General features: G+C 41.1%; 1 protein-coding gene across 2 annotated transcripts in view; it reads right to left on the bottom strand.

Annotated features, from left to right (window-relative positions):
* Positions 1–24,878, bottom strand: part of FBXL7 (F-box and leucine rich repeat protein 7) — a 441,233-nt gene that overhangs the window by 222,012 nt on the left and 194,343 nt on the right. The window lies entirely within an intron of this gene.

Here is a 24,878-nt window from a genome sequence, read left to right as displayed (position 1 = left end):
AAAACGTTTTGTGGAATTCTGTTCCCACATTGCTGTCTTCCATGGCTCCATCCTTCCTATGATTCCAAAGAAGTTTTGAGATTCTTATTCTTCATAAAATTCCTGCTTCCTCCTCGCAAATACAAAAGTATGTCACTCCTATTTTGTCTTGAAGCTTGTGGATTGCAACAAAGCAAAGTCACAATATCCCTACACCGGTGATTACATCAATAGCATGTAATGTGTTTATCCTAAATACAGTAAGTTTAAAAACATTAGATCTTTATTCCTTAGATATTTCAAACAATTATAAAGTTTTTTTATTGCAGATGAGAAAAATATATAACAGAATGTATATACAATGAGAATTAAGCTTCCAGGAAGTTTTAGAAAATGACCTTGACATCATTTTGTTTTAAGTGTAGCGAAATATTAACTAAGAGATGCAATCCTGCTCTGATGGTTAACTGTATACCTTAAAAGGCATTTCTCACTTATAAACCTGCAAGGAGCAAAGAATATTAAAAATGTGCATGCAGTTTTCACATACTGAACTTTTTGGAGCTGATAAAGGGGAAAACATCTGAATGGGATTTTTAGCTGATTTTACTTTCAGGAATGAACACTTGATGATCTGTAATATAAAGTCCAAAATCATTAGAGAGGATGCAAACCATTCCTGTTAGTTGATATGGTTTTAAAAAAGAAACTGCTTATTAATTTAAGGTGGTAATTTGGGTGAAAAATGTACACTATCAGAATCTCTGTTTCTATCCTATAGGGGGTTAGAATGAATTCCTGGGCAACGAGGACTATAAGCAGGTTCAGTTAATGTGAGTGGTTAGTGCAGAGTATCATGCCATAATGTGTCTAACTGTTAGAAGTTCGATCAATTACCCATGACTGAGAATTTCCAGTGTACAAACCTTGGACAACCACAGACATTTGTGGTGTTAAGAAGAAATCTGATCATTTAACAACTTATGTTCTTAGTGGAGAAAATGTTTCCAATTCATGACATTATTTTTAAATATTGGTTAAACCTGTCATGAAAATAAATTTTGTAGCCTGGTTCTCATGGGAATTACAACCTGGCCTATAAAAGCCCTAGGAGCAATGCCTCTTCCCCTTTCCTCTCTTCTCCCTCCTTTTTGTAGGAATTCAGCATCAGGTAGGATATTTAATATTTGAAAGGAACACACCTTAAAAGACTTGCAGAATATAGAATACTTTAATTAATTTAATAAATAGCACCGGGGCACTGTCATTTGTGAACCACAGTATATAACACACAGTGAGAAGACATCCAAAGGTAAAGAAGAAACAGCAGATGGAGTGACCACAGTAGAAATGTGGGGAATGAGAGGATAAACTAGGGCAGGTGTGAGAGAGCTAACAATGGAGTCATGGTCATGAAGCATGAATGTGTGCAGACAAGGGTCCTATGGCAAGTAAAGACAGCAGAGTGGGCTGCGGTGAAAGACTGGGAAAAATAATGGGGGTGGGCAAAGCACTGCACTGCCTCACTGCTTCACGTAGGCATTCCGAAGGCCTGTGTATTAACGTGCCCATCTGGTTCTTCATCCCTCTGAGGTCAACATGTTGAGGATCCCTGCGTTTAACTCATTAGCTTGACTTGTACAAACTCAGTGCCCACTCCTAGCTGACAGCTGAGTTGTTCTGGCCAACAGCTGGAACTTGACCTGCCTACCACTGAATCCCTCCTCTCCACCCTAGACTTGTCTCCTCCCATCAATATTTTTCACCTTGGTAAAAATAGCAGTATCCACACACTGGGAGAAACCATCCTCTACATTTCCCTTTCCTTTTTCTATACTTTTTTCCAACAGAAAATCCTTTAATATGATTTCAAATTCTCCATAATTGGTCTTCCTCACACTGCTACTCCTTCAAAAAGTTTTCCATAATTCCTTTGAATGATTAGACTATGGGCCATTTCCATTGTGTGCTCCATTTGACTCTCCAAATATTGGATCCCATCTCCCTCTCGATTAAAACCCTTCTGATCCTGCAGCCTCCTCTTCCTCAGGTTGAAGAGCTATTTGAGTGATCAAGTTCCATTCTGCCCAAGGGACTCAGGGTCTTTGTACACATGCTTCTCTGCTCTTCACAGAGTTTAAAGTCATGCCCTTGGAGTTCACTGTTTTCAGAGGGGTTCCCTGTTCATCTCTGCCTTGATGTCCCATTTTTTTCCTTCAAAGATTAATATTTATTTATAACTTTATTTACTGTTTAAAAGCAAGATTATTAATTGAATCCATTCAATGATGGTTTCAATTGGGCAAGAGCTATATCAACCTTAATATTGACTCCCCATCACCTAATACATTACCTGGAACATAGAGATACTAAGAGATCTAATAAACTAATCAATCAATTACCAACAATGTTGATGTCTATTAGAGGATAACATGTATTCTTTTCCTACTTTGAACATGTAGGACAATCATTTATATCATTATTTTGACAATCAAACAATGATTGATTTGTGATAATTTTTCATTTGTGATAATTTTTCATTATAGTTTCAATGTGTCATTATCTTTTAATATTTTGCCTATCTTCCAAATGAGACAGAAAATTTTAAAAACTTTTTTAATTATTATAAAGAGGATTGGGGCCTGAGATGTGGCTTAGCATATAAAGCCACTGTCTGCAGTGCTGGCATCCCATATGGGCACCGACTATAGCTCAGACTGCTCCACTTCCTATTCAGCTCCCTGCTAAGGCTCCTGGAAAGGCAGTAGAGGAGGAGCCCCTGCCACCCATGTAGGAGACCCAGAAGAAGTTACTGGCTCCTGGTTTTGGCCTGGCTCAGCCCTGGCTGTTGAGGCTGTTTAGGGAGTGAACCAGTGGATAGAAGAACTCTCTGAATTCAGAGTCCCAGAATGTTCACCATTATACCAGGGAACCCAATGGAAGATCTCTCTCTCCCCCTTCCCAGCTTCTCTCCTTCTCTCTCTCTCTCTTTCTCTCTCTCTTACTCTCTCTCTCTCTCTCTCTGTCTCTCTGTCTCTGTCTCTCCTTCTCTCTCTGTAACTCTGCCTTTCAAGTAAAAATAAATTATTTTAAGATTCATGTAGTTCATAGATACAATTCTAAGATAATGAAACATCCCTTCCTTCTTCCCCCCGTTTTCTTTTAATTTTATGATAATATACTTTAAATTTATAACCACAGGCTTAACTCTGCACTAAATAAAGAGTTTAACAAGTAAAACTACAAATATCACTGTTGTGTGGGAGTACTTACCAGGACTATAAACAATAATCAAAACTATCCTATGGCAGGTCCTCACTCAACAAATGGGAGGCAGTAGCTATTGTAGGGTTTGCAGACACAGAGTGGTGCAAGACAGCTGTGGTTCTTACCCTCAGGGAAGAAGGGATTCTCCTCACAATCATTTGTTTGATCTATTTAGCACCCTTATGTGCCAAACACTGCTGCAGAAAAAAGGAATATAACTGTAAACAAAGAGGAATCCTGCTCATGCGAACTCGCAATCTGTGTGAACTTAAACATGTATACCACAGTACTTAATCTCTAACATTGCTATCATCATACATATCTATGGATTTGACATCAAAACACAGGAAGTCAGGAAGAAGTTACACAATAACCTGTTTATGAAAATCCAATACCATGCACCTTCCCATCCTAGAGAACTGTGAGAATACGAAATCAAAGGTCAGGACAGCCCTGAAGTCTAAGTCCCAGGATCCCTCCAAGTTATTGAAGCCAGAAAAAAAAATCAAGGAACCCACGCTACCAATGTGAATGAACTGTATAAGCATAAAAATTTGCTTTATGCCTCAAATAATTACTTGATTTCAAGAAAGAGAGACAAAAGAATGCCTGGATTTTAGAAACTAGGTAAGACAAAAGAGACCAACTAAACCCAAATCCTTCAAGTGCCCTAGTAACATACACCACATTTCAGACATATGATTTCACTCATAAAATATTTTAAGTAGTTTAATATGGTGCACTGTAAAATGACATAGAGCATTCGGGATTTAAAAAATAAAAACCTGCAGTATCGTCTCCAGCAGGATTTAACTCCAACCAAAAGACAAATCAGAAAAAATGCAGTATGTCTTGACTTGCCCACTGCCAATAGGAGATGGGAAATTTTCTCACGACTGTAATCTAATTCTTGGATTTGACATCATCACCTGGAGCTGAGAATCACAGCACTGTTCTGTAATCAGCCTTCAGAATCCCTACGCTGAATAGTAAGCTTCCACCCAAATAATCTTAGAAGAAAACATTTCCTCATCCAGAAATTTCCTTATACTCAAAGACTCAAATAGGCTACAGTGTCAGTGTACTTTAAAAGCAAAAAGAAACTGAGTTCTACCATTGAATATCATAGGTAGAGAGATCTTTGTGCCAGTTCCTCATTATATCCTACATGAGGGGACCCAGATCATGAGAGTCTGGAAGAATTCCCAAGTCCAACATGTCTATCAGCAGCACAGGCAAGAATGAAATTTAGTGACCTGAAGAGAGACCCCTCCATGCTTCCTGGACTGCTGTCTGTCTTAGCTTCCTCCCCTACTCCAGCCCTTCTGGGTGTTTCACCATCATAATCTACACCTCACCCTGAGCCACAGGGAACAGATGAAAGAGCAGAAATCCAGGCCATTCAACTAGTGAGAACATAAAAGACTCAACAATTATCTGAGTTTGCATAGCCCACTGCCCAGGACCTAGAGGCTACCCTTGTTCAAGTCTGACCAGTGTAGATGCTGTGTGCAGTACATGTCGACTATCTCTGTGCTCAGGGAATATACAATGGCACTTGTTATTTTATGTGCTTAGTCCACTAACGCTGTGCACTTTTTAAAAAACATAACTCAATCCATTGTTGATCCCTTTGAGCTCAGTGGGTGTTCAAAACCTGACATCCTCTCTTGTTGAACTGAGACCTCAGTAACAGCACAATTTATAGTAAAGGCCATGCTTAGGGAACAAACATATAACTTTACATTACTTTGTTTTTAATAGTCATAATGCTGTATTTTTATTACAGTAGTATTCTTTATTGTTCCAGTTTTTAGTTTTTAACAGATGCAATGTGCCTTGTAGATACAATTCTAAAAATATAATGATATCCCATTCTTCCCTCCCTCCTTCCTCCCTCCTCTCTTCTTCCTACCCTCTCTCCTGCTCCCTTTCTTTTTTTGTATTCTTTCTTGTGTTGTGTTGGAAACATATTTGTGGGGTCATTTACACTTTGAAAACTGAATTAGACATTACATTATAATTTTTAAAGTAAAATTCTAAAATCCTCTTTTGAATCAAAGGTACCACACTCTTAAAATTAGCACACACTCATTAGCATCTAGCGTCTGGACTCCATTCAACTAAGTTTTCTGACCTCATGAAATCCCAAGACACATAATTTGTTGGGAAAGCTGTAACATCTGCTATCAAAAGTTAAAAGGTGGGGCAGGCATTGCAGCACTTCAGGTTCTGATGCTCGGGGGGCTTGCAGCCCATTTCGTAGTGCCAGGTTGACTGGCAGCTCCACTGCTTCTGATCCAGCTTCTGGCTAATGTGCTCAGGAAGACATGTGATGACTCACATACTTGGGTCTCTGCCATCCGCAAGGGACACTCCATGCTGGAGTTCCAAACTCTTGGCTCAGCTCTAGCTTTTGTGAATATTTTGAGAGTAAACCAGCAGATGGGGGCAGGCACTGTGGCATCGTGGGTTAAGCTGCATCCTTCAGCTCCAGCATCCAATACGGTCACTCGTTCGATTCCCAGTTGTTCCACTTCCAATCCAGCTCCCTTATGATGTGCCTGGGAAAGCAGAAGAGGATAGCCCAAGAACTTGGGCCCTTGCATCCACATGGGAGACGTGGAGGAAGTTACTGGCTCTGAGCTTCTGCCTTGCCCTGCTCTGGCCATTGCAGCCATTTGAGAAGTGAATTAGTGGGTGGAAGATACTCCTTCCCTCTCTCTTCCTTTCCCTCCCTTCCTCCCTCCCCTCTCTGTCTCTGTGTGTGGGTGTCTGTCTCTCTTTCTCTGTAACTGTCTTCAAGTAAAATAAATACATCTTTAAAAAAATCAGCAAGTGTAAGATCTCCCTTTCCCTCCCCTCCTGCTTCCCTCTGCTTCTTCCTTGCCCCTCCCTCTTCCTCTCTCTCCTCTTCTTCTTCCTTCTACCCCTCTCTGTCTCCCTCTCCCTTTACTTTGCCTTTTAAAAAAGTAAATAATTTTTTTAAAAAAGTTAGAAGGTTGGGGCAGATGTTTAGTTTAGCAGTTAATATGTCTCTTGGGATGCCTGCATTGCAAATCGGAGTGCTTAGTTTTGAGTCTAGACCTTGCTCCCAGCTCCAAGTACCTTCCTCTTAATGCACACCCTGGAAGTCAGCAGGTAATGTTTCAAGTGCTTTGGTCCCTGCTATTCACAAGGGAGACTTGGTTGGAGTTCTTGATTCCTGGCTTCAGCCTGGTTCAGCCCTGAGCCAGGATTTGTGGAATGAACCAACAGATGTAATATCTAAGATCTCTCTCTCTCTTTCACTCTCTGCCTTTCAAATAAATTAAATAAAAATTCAAAGGTAAAAATAGAAGGTGTTTAGGAAGACTGTGTCTACAACTGACAGTTTAATATGCACTGTTATAACATATCGGTCCACGAATTTCATTTAGATGAACCAGTGCTTTGCTCAATGAATTTTGCTTATTTTCAATTCTAAATTGTTTTATACATTTAAAAAAGTGAAACAATAGCTCTTAATGTGTTGATTCTATTAACAGAACTTTACACAAAGTCAAATGATATCAAATTCAAGTTAATTTCATCAGGTACTTCAAATGCAAAATAAAGCTAATTCCACTAATAATTTAGTTTTCCTCATCCACTTCATAGAATCAAAGCAAATTTTTGGAAATTCATCCTGCAGAGGGTAAAACACTTAGCTTTATTGTTAATGCTCACTGTAAACTCACTTTAAAACTTTAAATTTATCATAATTACAATGTAAAAACATTCAGGCTGCCACAGTTACATATTACAATACTAAAACTAGCAATTAAGAATAAACTCCATTTAGCAGAATTTACTCCAATGTTAGCAGGTAGCTGTAGAGAGCATTTTTCCATTAAAATATTTTGATCTACAGAGAAGAATTCATTGGAAATATCAACAAGTTCCAATTTGCTAACAATAAAATATAAACTTGAAGATAACTGCAAGCAATTCTATTTTCAAGAAAGAAAAGATGATGCTGAACCTACTGGAAAGACACATTGTTCAGTGAAATACTAGAGAATCAGTATTGGTGTAAGCATAAGCAGCTGGAGTTGGAATGAGCCTACCCAGTGTCCCAGGCAGAGACAGGCACAGTGGCTCCTGACCTGGTTCTCCTGAGACTCAGTCTCTCTCCTCTGGGTTCTGGAAGAATCCTTAGCATGTTTCAATGTCTGTTTTTACTTTAGCTCATTCGATTGGACTGAGTCTTTGCAAACCACAGAGCCTCACATGATTGACCTGTCAAGTGATCCTTCCTCAGTGCTCCAGAACACAGCCAGCCTTCCTCCAAGGCACAGCTTTCAGGGTGCTGCGGTCACACAGCTGTCCTCCTCTCTAGGAGTCATCAATGCTCCAATCATCATTAGCACAGGGACTAAAATCATGCTGGGGAAATAGGTGGCAAATGAATCAATGAATACTTACAATGATCAAGAGTGTCTACTTTGCCTATACAAGATAGCCACCTGCATTTCATGGGGAGTCTTTTCCTGGATTTCATGTTATGTTCTTCTTTATGTTTTATTTTTACAGCATTTCTCTCTGCTGATACATCACTTGCTATGTTCCAATGTTTCTATATATGGATTTCTTTAATTAAGCTAAGAGTTTCTCTTAAGTAGTTTAACCTCAGTGTATATAACCAGTAAATAGCCAGTAGATATTTAAGAATTAGTCCAGAATAGGCAGGAAGTGAATGAAGACAACAAAGTTGCATGGTTGCCAAAACGAAACCATTACAACAAAGAGAGAAAATCCAAATGCTGAGACTGAACCAGGTTTGCTACTCTTTGCTTATATGCCCAGTTTTCCAGTGCAGGTACGAATATTTATGTGAAATGCCATAATAGTCTTTGGACTATTAGGAGTGTTATTTTGGTTTGAGTTTTCCTGCCTGTCTTTGACAACTTTTGACTCTGAAGTACAGACAATAGTAGATTTGTCAAGAGCTAAATAACTCCCAAGAATCTGGAAATCAAGGTTTCAATCTCAGCAAAGAATAAATACAGGTAAAACATAATAGAAATAGTGTTTTGTAATTCTATCTCCAACCTGATCTTGAGAAAATATCACAACTACCCAGAATCACACACTTCTAACACTTGATCAATGCACAAGAGATAGGGACTGTTTAAAGCTTTTGACTAACTCAGATGAGAAAAACTTTTTTGTCTGATATAATAACTTGAGGCAATATATTTTATGTACCAGACTTATGAAAATAATCACCAAAATCTGTACCTCACTGTATTTGCAACCTGATCAGGGACAGAAAATGCACTGGAGGGCATTCTGCAAACTTAGTGCAGACCAATAACAATGACACTGTGGCAGAAGAAGTTCTCTTTGGAACATACATGTAATTAAAATACTCACCTATGAATTGATTTTCAACTAATCAAGTATGACTTAAGTTTGCTTCTTGAAATGTATTATTTGAAAGAACAATCTATACAAAAAATTTAGAAATACCACTCTACATTCAGTTCAGTGAGCCCAAGACACCCTTCTCAATACTTGGACTGGCACGAGTCTATTTTCTGAAGAGAGAATTAAATAACAGAACTGTAGTCTGCAAGATACAGGAAGGGCTGACTCTGTCCTCCAGCGTCACTGGCTCATGCAAGCAACCACTGGTAGGCTGCACTTACTACCATAGTTAAGGACATGCACTTTGAATTATCTTAGTCTCCAAGATCAGAAAATTGATTCCATGCAGAAGCCTACAATTACGTTGAATCAGTCAGGGATTAACAATGATCAGATTATTGAGTGTGTCTGTAGCAGAGAGAACTCTTGGCTTCAGTCTTTCTGTATTTGATCTGCAGTCTATCACAAAACGAGGTTTTCTTTTTGTTTGTTTGTTTGTTTTAACATGCCATTTTGATCAGATGCACAGCCACTTGAAGTCTTTAGAGCCTTTGTTGAACTCATTATTCCCATTTTAGTACCACTTCAAGAAGAGCCTTTGCCACTATTAATGAGAAGAAAGCTGTCATAACAGCAGTAAACAATCCAATTATAATTGAGAGTGGAAAAATCAAAACATAAACGATATGTTTAATTTTATAAACACTATTCTTAGAATGAATTTTAATTTTTCTTAAAAGTATACATAAGCTTAGACCACCACTTCCCCAACAAAATAGGTGAACAACTGGTAACAATGTATTGGGAAGATAGTAGATGTTGTTATAAATGGTTATTACATAGATTTTACACAGCTGTTGTCACTGACCCAGTACATTCGGCGAAACATCAAATAAGGGGATGCATTTGGCAGGTATTTTAGAGTGGGAATATGCTACAGAATAGTAATATGTATTCTAATGCACACTTACTAATTAGTAAGCGTCTAGAGGTCAGGTTAAAGGAAGCTGTAAGTTTAGCATCTTTCACAAGACACTTTTAGGCAGTCTGGCAGGTCCAGTGGCTCATTCTGGGAACCCTGAACCAATCTAGACACAAGCCTTTTTCCAAATTATGGATCTGTGCCTTCCAACAAGGTGTCTTGAAGTCCTAACCCCTAGTACCTGGAATGTGACCCTTCATTTGGAAATAGGATGTTGCTAATGTAACAAAACAATCTAAGACAGTGATAAAGCCCTATCTGAGTAGCATGAGCTCTCCATCCATTTCAACTTGTGACTTTATAAAGAGAGGACAGAAGTACACAGAACACTGTGGGGTGAAAGAGTAACATACTGGAGTCATGCAGTTGCAAATCAATGAGGACCAAAGACTGATGACCACCACCAGAAGCCAGGAAGACACAAGGAAGGATTCTATCAAGAGTCTCACAGGGACCATGCCTTGCTCTCTAGGCCCATTTGTTTTGGACTTCCAGCCTCTAGAACCTTTCTGTTGTTTCAAGCCATCCAGTGTGTGGGAACTTGTTTCATCAGCCCTGCGAAACTAATACATCTTAATTATCTCACAGGAGTCAAGATTCAGAGAGCAGATAGTAGAACCACCCTTGAACCTGGGTGGTGCACCTTCCACTAGAGGACTTTTTCTGAATCTCACACAGAAATGGACATGCATTTCCTTCTTTCTGGGAGTACTATGTTTACTTTCTTGTCCTAAGATGCTCAAAATGTGCTCCAGTATGTTCACTGTCCTATGTGGAAGTGAAATTGTTGATCTGAATGTAGACCAGTGACTGATAGAGGCAGGCGGTGGAACAGATAGAGGGAAGCTGGATATTAGATACAAAAATACAGCTGACGGGCTGACACTGTGGCATAATAGGCTAAGCCTCCACATGCGGCACAGCATCCCGATTCATGTCCTGGCTGCTCCTCTTCCAATCCAGGTCTCTGTTAATGTGCCTGGGAAAGCAGTGGAAGAAGGCTCAAGATCTTGGGTCCCTGAACCTTCATGGGAGACCCTGAAGAAGCTTCTGGCTCCTGGCTTCGGATCTGTTCAGCTCTGGTCATTACTACCATTTGGGGAGTGAACCAGCAGACAGAAGACCTTTCTTTCTCTCACTCTCTCTGTCTGTAACTCTACCTCTCAAATAAATCTTTAAGAAACACACACACACAAATGAGGGGCCTGGCTATGGCATAGTGGGTAAAGCAGCTGCCTGGCACACTGGCATCCCTTATGGGCGTCAGTTTGAGTCCCAGTCCTGGCTGCTCCACTTCTGATCCACCTCCCTGCTAATTGCCAGGGAAAAGTAGTAGAAGATGATCCAAATGCTTGGGCCACTGCCACCCACATGGGAGTGCTGGAAGAAGCTCCTGGCTCCTGGCTTTCAGCTTGGTCTAGCCCTAGCTGATGCAGCCATTTGGGGAGTGAAGCAGCAAATGGAAGATGTCTCTCTATTTCGGCCTCACTCTCTGTAACTCTGCCTTTCAAATAAATTTACAAACCTCAGAAAAAACAAACAGAGAAAGGAATAAATTATAGTGCTTTGTTCAAAGCACAGTAGGGTGACTATAATTAACAATAACATAATATATTTTATAAAAACCTAGAAGAGGCCAGCACTGCGGCTCACTTGGCTAATCTTCCACCTGCGGTGGCAGCACCCTGGGTTCTAGTATTGGTTGGGTCACCAGATGCTGTCCCGATTGCTCCTCTCCTAGTCCAGCTCTCTGCTGTGGCCCGGAAAGGCAGTGGAAGATGGCCCAAGTGCTTGGGTCCTGCACCCGCATGGGAGACCAGGAGGAAGCACCTGGCTCCTGGCTTCAGATTGGCGGAGCGTGCCACCTGTAACGGGCATTTGGGGGTTGAACCAACGGAAAAGGAAGACCTTTCTCTCTTTCTCTCTCTCACTAGATAAACTCTTCCTGTAAAAAAAAAAAAAAAAAAAAAAAAAAAAAAAAAAAAAAAAAAAAAACCTAGAAGAGATAGAAGGCCTAAATATAAAGAACTTATAAGGATATGGAAATGTCAATTACCTTGTGTGACCAGTATACACTGTATATATGTATTGAAATATCACACTCAACTCCATAAATGTGTACAATTATGTGTTAATCAGAATTTTTTTAATTTAAAAAAATGTACTCCAAGAACACCTCTCTCTAAATCATTTGGGAGTGCATAATTATTTAAAAAAAAGAAAGAAAGAAAGAAAGAAAAACGTTCTTGATTCCCTGTAGGACCTAGTTTCTCAGGGGCTACTACAGTAGAGATTGAGAATCTGCATAGTTAGCAGACATGTATGCTATGCCAGCACTTTTAATTAGTTTGCAAACCCTGTCTCACAGAATGAGGTTTCCTGATTAATTTGATTTGGAGTTAATTAAGCATTATTGAAGCTACTCTTTGATTTTAACCTTTGTTATGGAAAATCGTTCTACACTTAACAGTCCAAGTTCTTTCTTAGGCAATTGAACTCAATAATGCTAATTGTGGGTCATTGTATAACAAACATACTTGAGCTCTGTGGCTTCACAAAGAGGGTAAAAGATAGAAAAAGTGAGATTTCTTTTTTAACCAAAGACTCAACCAGTATCTACCACCACTGTTTCAAATAAAACTTAGCAATAAAATGCAGTCTTCTATATTAGAAAAAATATGTAGCATACCATCCTTATTTTGCTGGTTTCCTTACTGGCTGCTAAAAATTAAAGGCCTTTAGATTATCTCTTGAAGCTCCCTACTCTAGCTCTGATTCTTAATCTTTTTAGACTACTTGGAGAAACTACTGATGTATTTTTTTTCCAAATGTTCCTCCAGTGTCTATTTGCATATATACAACTTATTTGCAAGTTAGTGATCTCAATGGGCAAGTTTTTGAACTCAAGGGGAAAGACACATGATTTATAGTTAGGTGATGGCTACTGGCTCTAAAAACATAACTATTCTATCATGTTCTGGAACTTGTTATGCTTTCATAAAAATCTGATGGGGCAGCTGCTGTGGCATTACAGGCTAAACCTCCCCTGCATCCCGCTGCTGTGGCATTACAGGTTAAACCTCTCCTGCATCCCCCATCAGAGTATCTAACTTGTAGTCCCACCTTGGCTTCCAAAGCAGTTTCCTGCTAATCTAATGCACACCCTGCAAGGCAGCAGATGATGGCTCAAGTATTTGAGTCCCTAATACCCGCATAGGAGAACTGGATGGAGTTCTGGCCTCCTGCCTTCAGATTGGCACACCCCCAGCTGTTATGAGCATTTGGAGAGTGAACCCTAGGATGGGAGAGTTCCCATTCCCTCCCCCCTCCCCCTGCCTGTCACTATGTTCCAAATGAACACAAATTTAAAAATTTCTGATAACCATCAGTTATTTTTAAGAGCCTCTATTGTTCTTTTCTTGATTTATGAAGGGATGTTCAAGAAGTTCATGAAAAGGCATGTTATGAAAAAACTATGCATGGATTTCAAAAAATTTTGCACCAACCAAAATACTCATTTCAGTTTTCCATAACTTGCTAAAGGACCCTCATAATTATATCCCCCTAGGTCTCAAGTTCTAGAAGACACATTATAAATCAGGAACAAACCTTTTGCTTTCATATTACCAGTTCCTATGTTACTAAAATAGTTGTGAATCCTCATCAAATTTCCCTCAACAGAAATGTCTCAAGATAAATATCCCTATCTTGTCCTAATTACAATTTTGAAGCACTTTCTAATTTGGGAAAAGAGCATTTCTTTAGTTCTTAGCTGTAGGATGCTGGTTGGTTTTAGCAAAATCCAAAATAACATTAGTTTTAAAGTTGAAAGCCAATTTCTTTGCTGGGGAAAAGAAAGAGAAAAAATATCTTCATTTGTTTTTTCAAGCTAGGTTTTCAAATATATGAAAGAGACAAGTAAATGAGTTCTTATGATAGACTAATTAAGCCTTGTGTCTGCAGAAGGTCTGTCAACTCTTAAGGACAATTTCTTTGCCACTTTTAGCATTTTGTTCTCACTCCCTCCACTCCTAATTTATCTGCTTTCCTTAAACTTAGAATGTGGAAATCATGTGCTAGGAGACCTCTCTGGCCATTCACTTTATTACCCCTAGATGTACTATACATTATACACCATAGGCCATATGATCTCAAAGGATTCTCAATCTTAAATTTGACTTAAAACACTACACTCACCATTCAACCGCCTTCAAAATTAAATGTATTTCCTTGGTCAGACATTTAAGATTCTTTGAATATTTCTACACTGCAACCCACTGGTCCTCAGCTAAGATCGAAGCAGTTCTAGTATTTTGGGAGACAGAGAAATCAACTGAAGCCATAAGCTCCAACCCGGAGCCCTTTATTAGCACAATCACTGTTTTGGCATAAGGGTTAAGAGTTTGATCTCTGGATTCAGACAGGCCAGTGTTGGAGCCCAGCTACAATTTTGATATCTTGTGTGATAATCTCTCTGGTTATGATTTCACTATCTGTAAAGTGGAGAAAATAAAACCTGCCTCAGTCTAAGAGAGAGATAATCCATATAAAGTGCTCTATGCAGTGACTGATGCATGGTTAAAAATCCATGGATCATGACCATGGGATTAATCACTAAGATTAACACTAATGATTAATCTCCAATGACTGACAAACACTTGCATGCATTTTAGCTCCTTTTCCCATATTTAACTCAAAGATCTCTTGAGACTGACTTAGGCGGGCCACTTCTCAAAAGAATCATCATGCACAATTGATTCAGGCTCTGGCCAAGACCTTCTCAATACACAAGTCTGCAGAGAGCAGTGGAAAGGGCAATTTGAAGCCTTAAGTTCTCCCCTCCTGAAGCTCTGGATGTCCCACTGGCTGCCAGTTCCTTGCAGCAGGGGCTGTCCAGGGAGAGTGTGACATGGGCATTGTCCCAGGTGGACATCCTGTTCATGCTTTAGGACTGTGAAAGCCTCTAAGGAGAGAGCAGCAGAGGAAAGGCAGACTGAAGCCATTTGCAGAGTTCAAGGTTATCTTTCCTTCCTCTTTCTTTGGACTCTAAAAGTAAAAATCTATTAATTATATCACAAGCCTAAGAAAGCATTCTCCTAATCCTGCTCTTTATGGAGCTGGGTTAGCCATGCAGGCAGCAATTTCTGTTTTTGCTTATTTTTGAGCGGGTCCACTGCCTGTGCTCAAATGCTCTTGTTAAATCTCTCTATTTTATAGCTAATCACATTTTATGGCAGGCATGAAGCTCTCGACAAGGCCCTTGCTGAGCTGTTCCTGTAAATCAAAACCTTACTCGGCTGTTCTTCTCGCGGGCAGGGAAACAGGGTTAGTTTTACCATTTATGGTTGTAAAGTCTTTCCAGAATTTTTTTGTTCTCTTTAGCTTTTTGTTTTTTTTCCACTGAACCCTCTCCCCTCCTCCTGCTTTAAAAATGTATATTCCAGGCTTAGCTCAAACATGTATGAATAGATTACTTCATTTCTTACCACAGTGCATTAATAAAAGTGTCAAGATGACAGAAGATGCTTGGCTCATGGTCCTATGTCCCACATCTATTCCTTGAGGACAAGATGATCCACTGGGCTCCTGGAAGCTGACCTCCAAGATCTATTTAAAATATTAATACACTTTCTAGTGAAATGCATTTATGAAGTGGACAGGGCCCCTGCATCTTGTCTGCCTAGATCACTTGCACTTCGGCATTATCATTACTGCCATGCCTGTGTCATGCTGAGAACGAAGGGAGCTCATATATTTGACTCGTTTTGTCCAGCTGAAGGACACTGGGCATTTGGATCCTAGCTGAGTTAACACTAGTGTTAAAAAGTGCCCCATGGGCTGGTGTTGTGGCACAGTGGGTTGAGCCACTACCTGCAACAAACACTGGCATCTCATATGAGTGCTAGTTTGAATCCTGGCTGATCCACTTCTGATCCAGCTCTCTGCTAACAGTCTGGGGAAAGCAGTGGAAGATGGCCCTTGCCACCCTCATGGGAGACCCAGATGAGGTTCCTGGCTCCTAGCTTCAGCCTGGCCTAGCAGTGGCAGATGTTAGCCATCTGGGGAGTGAATGAATGACAGTGAACCAGGGCCCTGTCCACTTTATAAATGGACTTAACTAGAAAGCTAATGGGCGATGTCTCTCTCTCTCTCTGCAACTTTGACTTTCAAATAAATGAATAAATCTTCCAAAAAAAAATTCCCACCTATCTCCCCATTATTAAGACAAAAGAGAGGAGGGAACCTTTATGAAAGACCACGAGGAATTTACTTCTCAATGGCAAGTGAAAAACTAACAATGGAATAAGGGACTACAGATCCCATCTGGTAATTCCAAAAGAAAAAGACCCTATCTAGGCAGGAGGGGACACTTGTTCCCATGGGAATGAGAGGAGAACTAGCCAGATGACCTTGGACTGTGTTTATAGTAAACCCCTTACCTGGAGCAGCCACTGTCACCCATTCCAGGTGAAAAATCCCAGGTGGTCCTGCTCATAGGCAATAAGGAGTTGACTTCTGGCTCCAGTAATTTACCAATACAAGACTCTAGAAGAATGGATCCCAGGTCTGACGTTTAAAGTCGTACTTCTCCCAGGGAAGAGGAAGTTCTTCTGTCCATGCCAGGTGCTGGGTGAGGTACTCGTGTTATTAAGATGAGTGAGACATTGCCATAGCCCTGGTCCTAATGCAGCTCATTGGCTTCTTGTTTCTTTAGTTTTGAGCTGTTTCACTCCACTTGTTCAGAGGTTCGAGGTGCACCTCTGATCTGGCACAGCAGAAAGGGATGGTATTGGCTCTAGCAAGTCAGGGTTCTGCGAGGTGGAACAGAAGGAAGTTGCCTAAGCAAGCAGTGCCACTGAGGTTGGAGTTAGATGCTCACTACAATCAGCTTGCCCACCCTTCCTGCCTCCCTCTCTTACTTCACGCCTCTTGTGAAGGGGGCTCTAAGTCTCACTTGATGTGACTGAAGGCAGGCACAAGCAGGTCAGCAACCCCAGCAGAAAGGGAGAACTCTTAGTTGAGTGTATGCATAGCATCCCATAGAAAAGCTATGACCATAAGAAGTCACATGAGGACCCTTGAAACATGGTTCTTTATAGTAGGTGGGTACTTTTGGTCAGGCCAAGATCAGGTCCCCATTTATAGGTGCCTCAGGGCAGAACGAGTCTGTCCCCAGGAGAAAGGCAACAGAAACGATTAATGGCTGTTCCAGTGAACCACAAGGGGAAAAGAACAGACTTAATAGTGGCATGATGTTTACTGAAGGGAGAGAAATGAAGAGGAAAAAAAATAAACGAGTGACTCTTTTTTTCAAAGGAATCTTTTAAGATTTAAATATGTATTTATTTTATTTGAAAGGAAGAGTTACAGAGAGAGCGAGAGAAAGAGAGAGAGAGACAGAGAGGTCTTCCATCTGCTGTTTCACTCCCCAGATGGCCGCAATGGCTGGAGCTGTAGCCAGGAGCCAGGAGCCAGGAGCTTCCTCCAGGTCATCCAATGTGGGTGCAGAGGCCCAAGAACTTGCGCCATCTTCCACTGCTTTCCCAGGCCATAGCAGAGAGCTGGATGGAAGTGGAGCAGCCGGGACTTGAACAAGTGCCTATGTGGGATGACAACACCACAAGCAACAGCTTTACTGGCTACCCCAAGCACTGGCCCCACAGGCAACTTTTAAAAAGACAAGCCAGTGGGGCTGACATTGCAGTGTAGCAGTTAAAGCCACCATCTGAGATGTTGCCATCCCATATGGATGCTAGTTCATGTCCCATCTGCTGCACTTCTGATCCAGCTCCCTATAAACGGCCTGGGAACGACAGCAGAGGATGGTCTGATTATCTGGGCCTCTTCCACACAAGTATGAGACCTGAATGAAGCTCCTGGCTTTGCCCTAGTCCAGTCTTGGCCATTGTGACCTTCTGGGGAGTTAACTAGCAGATGGAAGATCTCTCTCTCTCTCTCTCTCTAACTCTGACTTTCAAATAAATAAATAAATCTTTTTAAAAACACACACACATGTGAGCCAGTGGGATAAAGGATGAGATAGGGACTCTGCAGGGATTAGTGCTGAAGTGGAGAGTTGAAGGAAAAGGATCCACGCCTAGGAACCTAGGCAAATACTGTTATCAACAAGAACCAATACTTAGTACTGAGTCACCAGGCACTGTTTCAAGTAACTTAGATGCATTAACTCAGCTAATTTCCTTCTCTATGGAATATATACTCTTATTATGGTCTTGCCACAGACACAGCAGATAATGCCAGTGTGAGAGTCCCACCTGAGCTCTCAGGAACCTCAACAATCCATCTTTTATCTGAACCTAGGGATTGCTTCTTCCATGAAGGTACCATCAACTTCTTAGACTTCCCTTTTCTCAGTCAACTTCACCCCACACGGTGAGACTAAGGAATTCCTTAGATTTCTCTGAGGCCAAGCAAACATGGTCAGTGATCTAAAAAGGGGGTAAATCATAACACAGCTAGCCTCAAAGAGCTAATCTCCTCTACTGTGACAGTGTTTGCAAAACAAGTGCACAAAAGGAAACAGTGATCAGAGGCACACTTCATCCCCAGAAGTACAATGCACAGCACCTGGGTCTTCCTGGACTGAAAAATCCTCCAGAGGAACAGGAAACTCACCGTAGGAGAGCAAGCTCTGTCCTCCACTGCAACAGGAAAGAGACAGCAGAAGGAAGAGCCAAACAAGAGGTTAGCAGTTCAGGGAAGGCTCAGAGAAGCAACCAGACAAGCATCTGGATGGAAAGGTCAGGATATGAAAATCAGTTTGCTCTGTTGTTATAACTATGTAGAATATCAAACTGGGTTATGATTTTCCTTATAGAAGCAAATAGTTCCACTCAGTGAAGCCAGACTAACCCATAGAATGACATAAAGAAAGGTGGATGGGAAAATCTGCCCTGAAAGGGCTACATGCATTCCAGTGGCATCAAACTGACAGAACATACTACATACTACATACTACATACTACATACTATAGCACCATCCTGGGAGCCCAGGGGCAGAAAGAAGGGCAACACAGCTAGGACAGTTCAACAATGGGAAGGAGAAAGAGGACATGTCATCCACAGGAAACATCCTACTTTTCAAAACAAAAAAATAGTTGTCAGTGGGCATCCATGGGGGATTGGTTCCAGGATCCCATGCACACACCCACATCCACAGATGCCCAAGTCCCTTAAGCGGAATGATGTAGTGTGTGTAAACTGTGCTTATCTTCCCACACACTTTAGGTCACCTCTAGATTACTTATGTAAATGCTACATAAATAGCTGTCATACCACATTGCTGAGAGAATAACGACAAGAAGTCTGTACATTGTCAGCACAGATGCATTTATTTTCCAAATATTTTCACGATGTTGTTGTTCGAATGTATGGATGCAGAAGGAAGAGTCACGGAGGCTGGCTGCATTTGAAATGAAGAAGGGTTGTCTCTTAACTTAAAGAGGAGGGTCCACAGCCCCCAAACTGATCTTACCCCAGGCACAGGAAACCCCACTCATTCTACGACAAACGCTAACCCATCCCTAAGACTGCAGCAAGACTGAGCCCCTGCAGCTCACAGTTTGAGAGAACCCAGTACTATCTCCCTGGGAATGCCTTCACTTTCAGGGTGTTCACCAGAAACACTGTATATTTATTCTAATCACTAAGCAAAGGGACAGTTTCCTAGCTGCATATCACTGCTTATTTTAATGGAACTGAGTTTTGGTTACACCCATGAAGCTGATTATTTAAAGTAATTATATAGTTTTGAAAGTTGGAAAGCAAGTATTTCTTTTCCAAAGTGAAGAAATGCCTCATCCTTTAGCTCATCTATTTAAAAAAAAAAAAAAAAAACAAACATAAAAATGGATTTTCCTGCATGATGAGCACAGTAAAAAGGGCAAAAACTATTGGTTTGTACAAGCGGTACTCAATCAAAGGCAGTTTTGCACTTAAGATATTTGCCAATGTCAGGGGACATTTTTGGTTGTCATAACTTCAGGCAGGTGATGGCATCCAGAGAGGCAGAGTCCAGGGATGCTGCTAATCATTAATCATTCTTTTTTTTTTTTTACTACTCTTTTTTTTTTTTTTTTTTTTTTTTTTTTGGACAGGCAGAGTGGACAGTGAGAGCGAGAGACAGAGAGAAAGGTCTTCCTTTTGCCGTTGGTTCACCCTCCAATGGCTGCCGTGCTGCAGCCGGCGCACCACGCTGATCCGATGGCAGGAGCCAGGTACTTCTCCTGGTCTCCCATGGGGTGCAGGGCCCAAGGACTTGGGCCATCCTCCACTGCACTCCCTGGCCACAGCAGAGAGCTGGCCTGGAAGAGGGGCAACCGGGACAGAATCCGGCGCCCCGACCGGGATTAGAACCTGGTGTGCCAGTGCCGCAAGGCAGAGGATAAGCCTAGTGAGCCGTGGTGCTTGCCTGCTAATCATTCTACAATGCACAGGGCTGCCCCCACACCAAGGAATTATGCAGACCACAATGTCAGGAGTGCCAAGGGCTGCACATACCTGGATTCAGCTCTATCCACAATTAGTTGCATGGCCCAGCCACTTCAGTGCTGACAGCTTCCCCTTCTATGAGATTGTGAATGATTTCTGCAAGAAACCATGCTTAATCTAGTTTTATAACTACTATTTCTTCCAAGAGTTCAACGTATTGAGAACTTGCTGTGTTACGTACAGTTTGGGTATTGTTCATCTCAATCAGTACACCTACATGCTGAGACACTAGCATGTCTCCGTTTTTAGATGAAAAACTGAGGCATGACATGGGTAAAGTATCTTACTGAAGGTCAAGAGCTGATAAGAGAAGGAACCTGGCCTGGAAAATCATTAGTAGTAGCTATTAGGGGAGGTTGTGCTTATTGCTGTTGCTCTTAGAACTTAATGAAGACACTGTAGAAGGACCTTCTCAAAAGCTGCACCAAGACCTATTACACGATCAAAGGTGGCAGAAACCAGTTACCAAGCCACCCCTAACCCCTACTCCAAGGCTGACCCTTGTACCACACTGGAAAATACAACCTTATGAGTTTTTCTGAAAGTAATAACTAAAAAAATCAACTTGAAGACAAGAATCAAGGACAATATTTAGAAGAATGAGAAAATAAAAGGAATAAACACAAAAAGGAAACTGCCTGGCATCAGTGTGACAGACAAGCCACTCTGACAAGTAGTTACAGCACTGCCCATCCCCCTCAGCACTGGAGCTCCTGCCAGGAGCCAGGGCACAGAGAAGTGGATGGTGGTGATGTTCCGTGTGTGCTCTTGCTGCTTTGGCGAGATGGGTGGTGAGGCCTGATTCACTGACTCTACACTTGGCAGTCAGGAATAAGGATGACCTCCGTCCATGGACCAATCACTGCTGTGGCTTCTAGAATGTTCCTTTCCCACACCTCTGCGTGGTCTTTCTGAGCCTTGTCAGCCCCATTACTACTTCAACAAACAACGTTCTCAGGTGCTACCTGCATAAACAAGCTCAGTTACAGGGTCTCTGCTTTGGAATTTTATTGGAAGAGGAAATCAGGCATGTGCAGGTTGTGTTCATGATCAGAAACCTTTAGCTGTGGGGATTGACAACACTGCTGCTCACGTTCACTATGTGAGCCCTCATCTAGGATATTTATGGTAGGTGCTAGCTGTTCTACAGGGAGCAGCCTGGGTACAGATTGAGTAGTCTTATGTAGGGCACAAATGTAATCTCACTTTTGGCTGACAAGGCAGCAACACAGCCTCTCACTGGAAGAAAACTGCATAATGGTTAAGAACGCAGTTTGAGTTACAAGTTTCAATGCTGGCTCATAACTCCAGGCTAAGCAAGCCTCAGCCTTCTAATCTGTAAGTTGGGAAAACACTACCTACCATATATATGGCTAAGGATTAATCATGACATCTTTACCACAGTACTAGAAACATGGCAAGCAATTGATTAATAGTACCCAGTGCTAACAAAGCCAATACTCCTATTTTGTAACAAATGATTGGGTGTCTCCTCTAACATATCCTAAAATAAGATTCATAGGATTAATCTATACCTATATTTTTTTAAAAAATAATATAATACCTTAACTACATAATAAAGGAAAAACACACATAAAAGTAAATTATAATAAAATATTGGGCATTTAAATACATAATTAATTAGGTCCTTCTGATAACTAGTTGTATGCTTCACCTGAATGTGTTAATCTTCATCTGAGGAGCTGATGCCTGCTATACCACTAGCAGCATCGCCATCCTGATATGACTATCTGAAATGTGGACAGCTCCCCAAACAGCTCCAATTCAATGGATACAACAGTGTTACTCTAGGAATGTGCAATATGTATTCAATCTATGCAAAAAAATTCATATTTACAGACAGTAGAGTTTAGATCCCATATGGCTGCTGCTTTGTGTCCAGTTGCTCCACTTCCAATTTGGCTCTCTGCTGTGGCCTGGGAAACAGTAGTAGATGACCCAAGCCCTTGGGCCCCTGTACCCATGTGTAAGACCCTGAGCAAGCTCCTGGCTCCTGGCTTCAGATCAGCCCAGCTCTGAGCGGTCATCTGGGAAGTGAAGCAGCAGATGGAAGTTCTCTTTCTCTCTAACTCTGCCTTTCAAATAAATAAATAAATCTCTTTTTTTACAAAAAGAATCTTCTATACATTGTATGTCATTAGTATCCCTGCCATTCACTTACCAATTCCCAGTAATATTTCTCCAATCGTTGTGATAACCAAATGCATGCTCACAAGTTTGCATCAAGCACCATGCTGAAAATGGTGCCAAAGGAGTATAGAAAAATCACACCAGGCCAACAGTACCTATTGCTGTTACAACTAAAGCAAAGGATTCTGCACTTCTCTGAAACGATCATTACCCACTATGGATATGCATCATATAATTAAATTTAGAATTATCCACAACTGGTAAAAAATGAACAGAAACGGTCCTTGCTGATGGAGAATGAAGGCATGAAAAGAACAGGGGATGAATCTTTGTGGGGCCTGAGTTCACATCCAGGTGCCTGCCTTTGAATATCTCGCCCTTCTGGCACAATTTGGATTCATTAAAACCACTACCAGAATGCCAAGAGTTAAGCTCAGACGTCTGAAAAGGAAAAGGCAGTAGTTATACTCAGCGCTTTTGAATTATAATCAGCCATGTGGATTTCTGATGATCTCTCAAATATAGGGTTTCCTGTATAGGGTTTTGTTATTATTATAACCACTTATTCTAATCCAGGGTGGCCTTGGATTGTGATTCCCTCTAATGTTTTCACTTATAATGCATTTAATGGAAGCAGGAGAAAATTTTATTATGAGAGAAGACAGAGTGGTATTCTAATTCATTCGACAAACCTGTAGGATGTACAACCTGCCAGGCCTTGAATTAAGGATATGGGGTTAGGCTCCCTTGGAACACTGCATAGATGTTAAACCCATATGACTGGTTCTAGAGTTTCTTTGGCCCACATAGAGATTGTCTTCACTTAATTCTAACTAGCCTAGGCCTGGCATTTGAAAATCATGGCCTCATACCTACAACACTAGTAGGTGGTCACCACACTTCTTGGCTCAATGGTTCAATTCATTGAAACTTAAGTAGGTCACAATTGCTAGTACTCTTTCCTTCCCGAAAGTTACATTTTCAAGCGTCATTGCATTTCCAAACTACTAAAAATCCAGTAACTAAAGACAGAGCCAAAAAGTCAATTTCACCTTCTAAATTACATTGAAAATTCTTTTATAAATTGAGGGTTTTTTTTTCTAATTCTGTATGTTTTAAGTCTTGGATAAGATGTAGCAATTAAAATTAGATCCCCAGAGGTCAATATACTTTGTTCACTGCTTCACAGAGAGAAGCTCTGGGATGAGACGGGATACAAGACGGGTAGGTACAAGGTCTCTAACTCAGATAACAGGGCTTGCAAACAGTATGAAGTAACTTAAACAGAGGGACCATAGAAATGAATGTCATTTGGTTTGGTATTGGATATATTTAGTGTGATGCTGCTATATTATTTAAGTGTTGCCAAACTTAACAGCAGTAAGCTATGTAAAAGAATGTGCTCTGCCAAATAGGGTATATAATAAAATATGAGTGTGCAATGGACAATATAATGAAAGGATAAGCTTGGTTCTTTATGATTTTTGAAGGATTTTAGTGAAAATCTGATTCCACCTACACATCAAGGGTAGGGCAGCAAGTCCAGGTGAAATTGCCCAGGTTGTAAAGAACTTGACATGAACAAGTGACCAGTAAGCCAAGGCAGTCAGAGAGCTAACTGCATGCACTTGGATACTGGTGTGAAATATAGTCCTTGGTACAAGGAGTCCACAGGTCCCTCTCAAGGGCACTCCTCAAAAACCACAACATGTAGTTACTAAGAGAACACCAGGACCACTGTTAACAACATTATTTCCTCGTAAGGCTAATGTGTTTCTGCGTATTGCTCCGCTTTCAGGTAGCTAATTCAAACACCAGGTCGGGCACTGTGGATTTTAGACTGGATTATCGTAAAACATTCCAGGCTGCAATGTAATGTATACCCATAACATTAAATATACTTATTACATATTTCCCACATGCCAAGCACACGGTCAAGCTCTGTGCACATGCTTTGACTGGATACAGGTAACAATACTATCAAGAACACCCTTTGAGAAAGGATAAAAACAGGACTCAGGGAATCAAGCATCTCCTGACCCAACATGTATCCATCTCCCATTGGAACATGTGTAAATCTCCAGCTCCAAACTAATCTGAACCAAGGAGCACCCACACCCTAACTGCAAAACTGCCTCCCTCCCTACCAGCAGAGCCTGAAGCCCCAGAACAGGTGCTGGTAGTCAGCACACCACCATTTTTAGAGTGTCACATGCAAAATAAATACCAGCGCCTTCTCAGAACAGCAGGCTGGGTACAAATCAAAGTGACCTCTTGTCAATTTCTGGTTGCAAGTGTGCTGAAGAATCCTGGTTCGATATCACTATTACCTCATTTGGTAGATGAGGATGCTGAGACACAGAGAGGTTAAGTGGCCAAGATCATGCACATGGTACATATCAAAGTTGGGATTTGAGCTCAGGTCAGCCTGTCTTAAAGGTCTGTTTGCTCTGCAGGCTCTCATCCAGCCTTTATTTTGAAAAATAACCAGAATGTTACAATATATCCCATGCACCTTTCTTTCTGACATCTGAACTATGCTAGGTGCCCTTCATCTCACCTGAAATATTCTCCCCATGCCTTTCAGGTCATGCTT

This window comes from Oryctolagus cuniculus, chromosome 14 (assembly GCF_051225735.1).
Source record: "Oryctolagus cuniculus isolate XC-2025 breed Fujian yellow rabbit chromosome 14, ASM5122573v1, whole genome shotgun sequence".
Taxonomy (NCBI): domain Eukaryota; kingdom Metazoa; phylum Chordata; class Mammalia; order Lagomorpha; family Leporidae; genus Oryctolagus; species Oryctolagus cuniculus.
The sequence above is the reverse complement of the archived record's forward strand: the minus strand, read 5'-3'. Positions and strand labels throughout refer to the sequence as shown.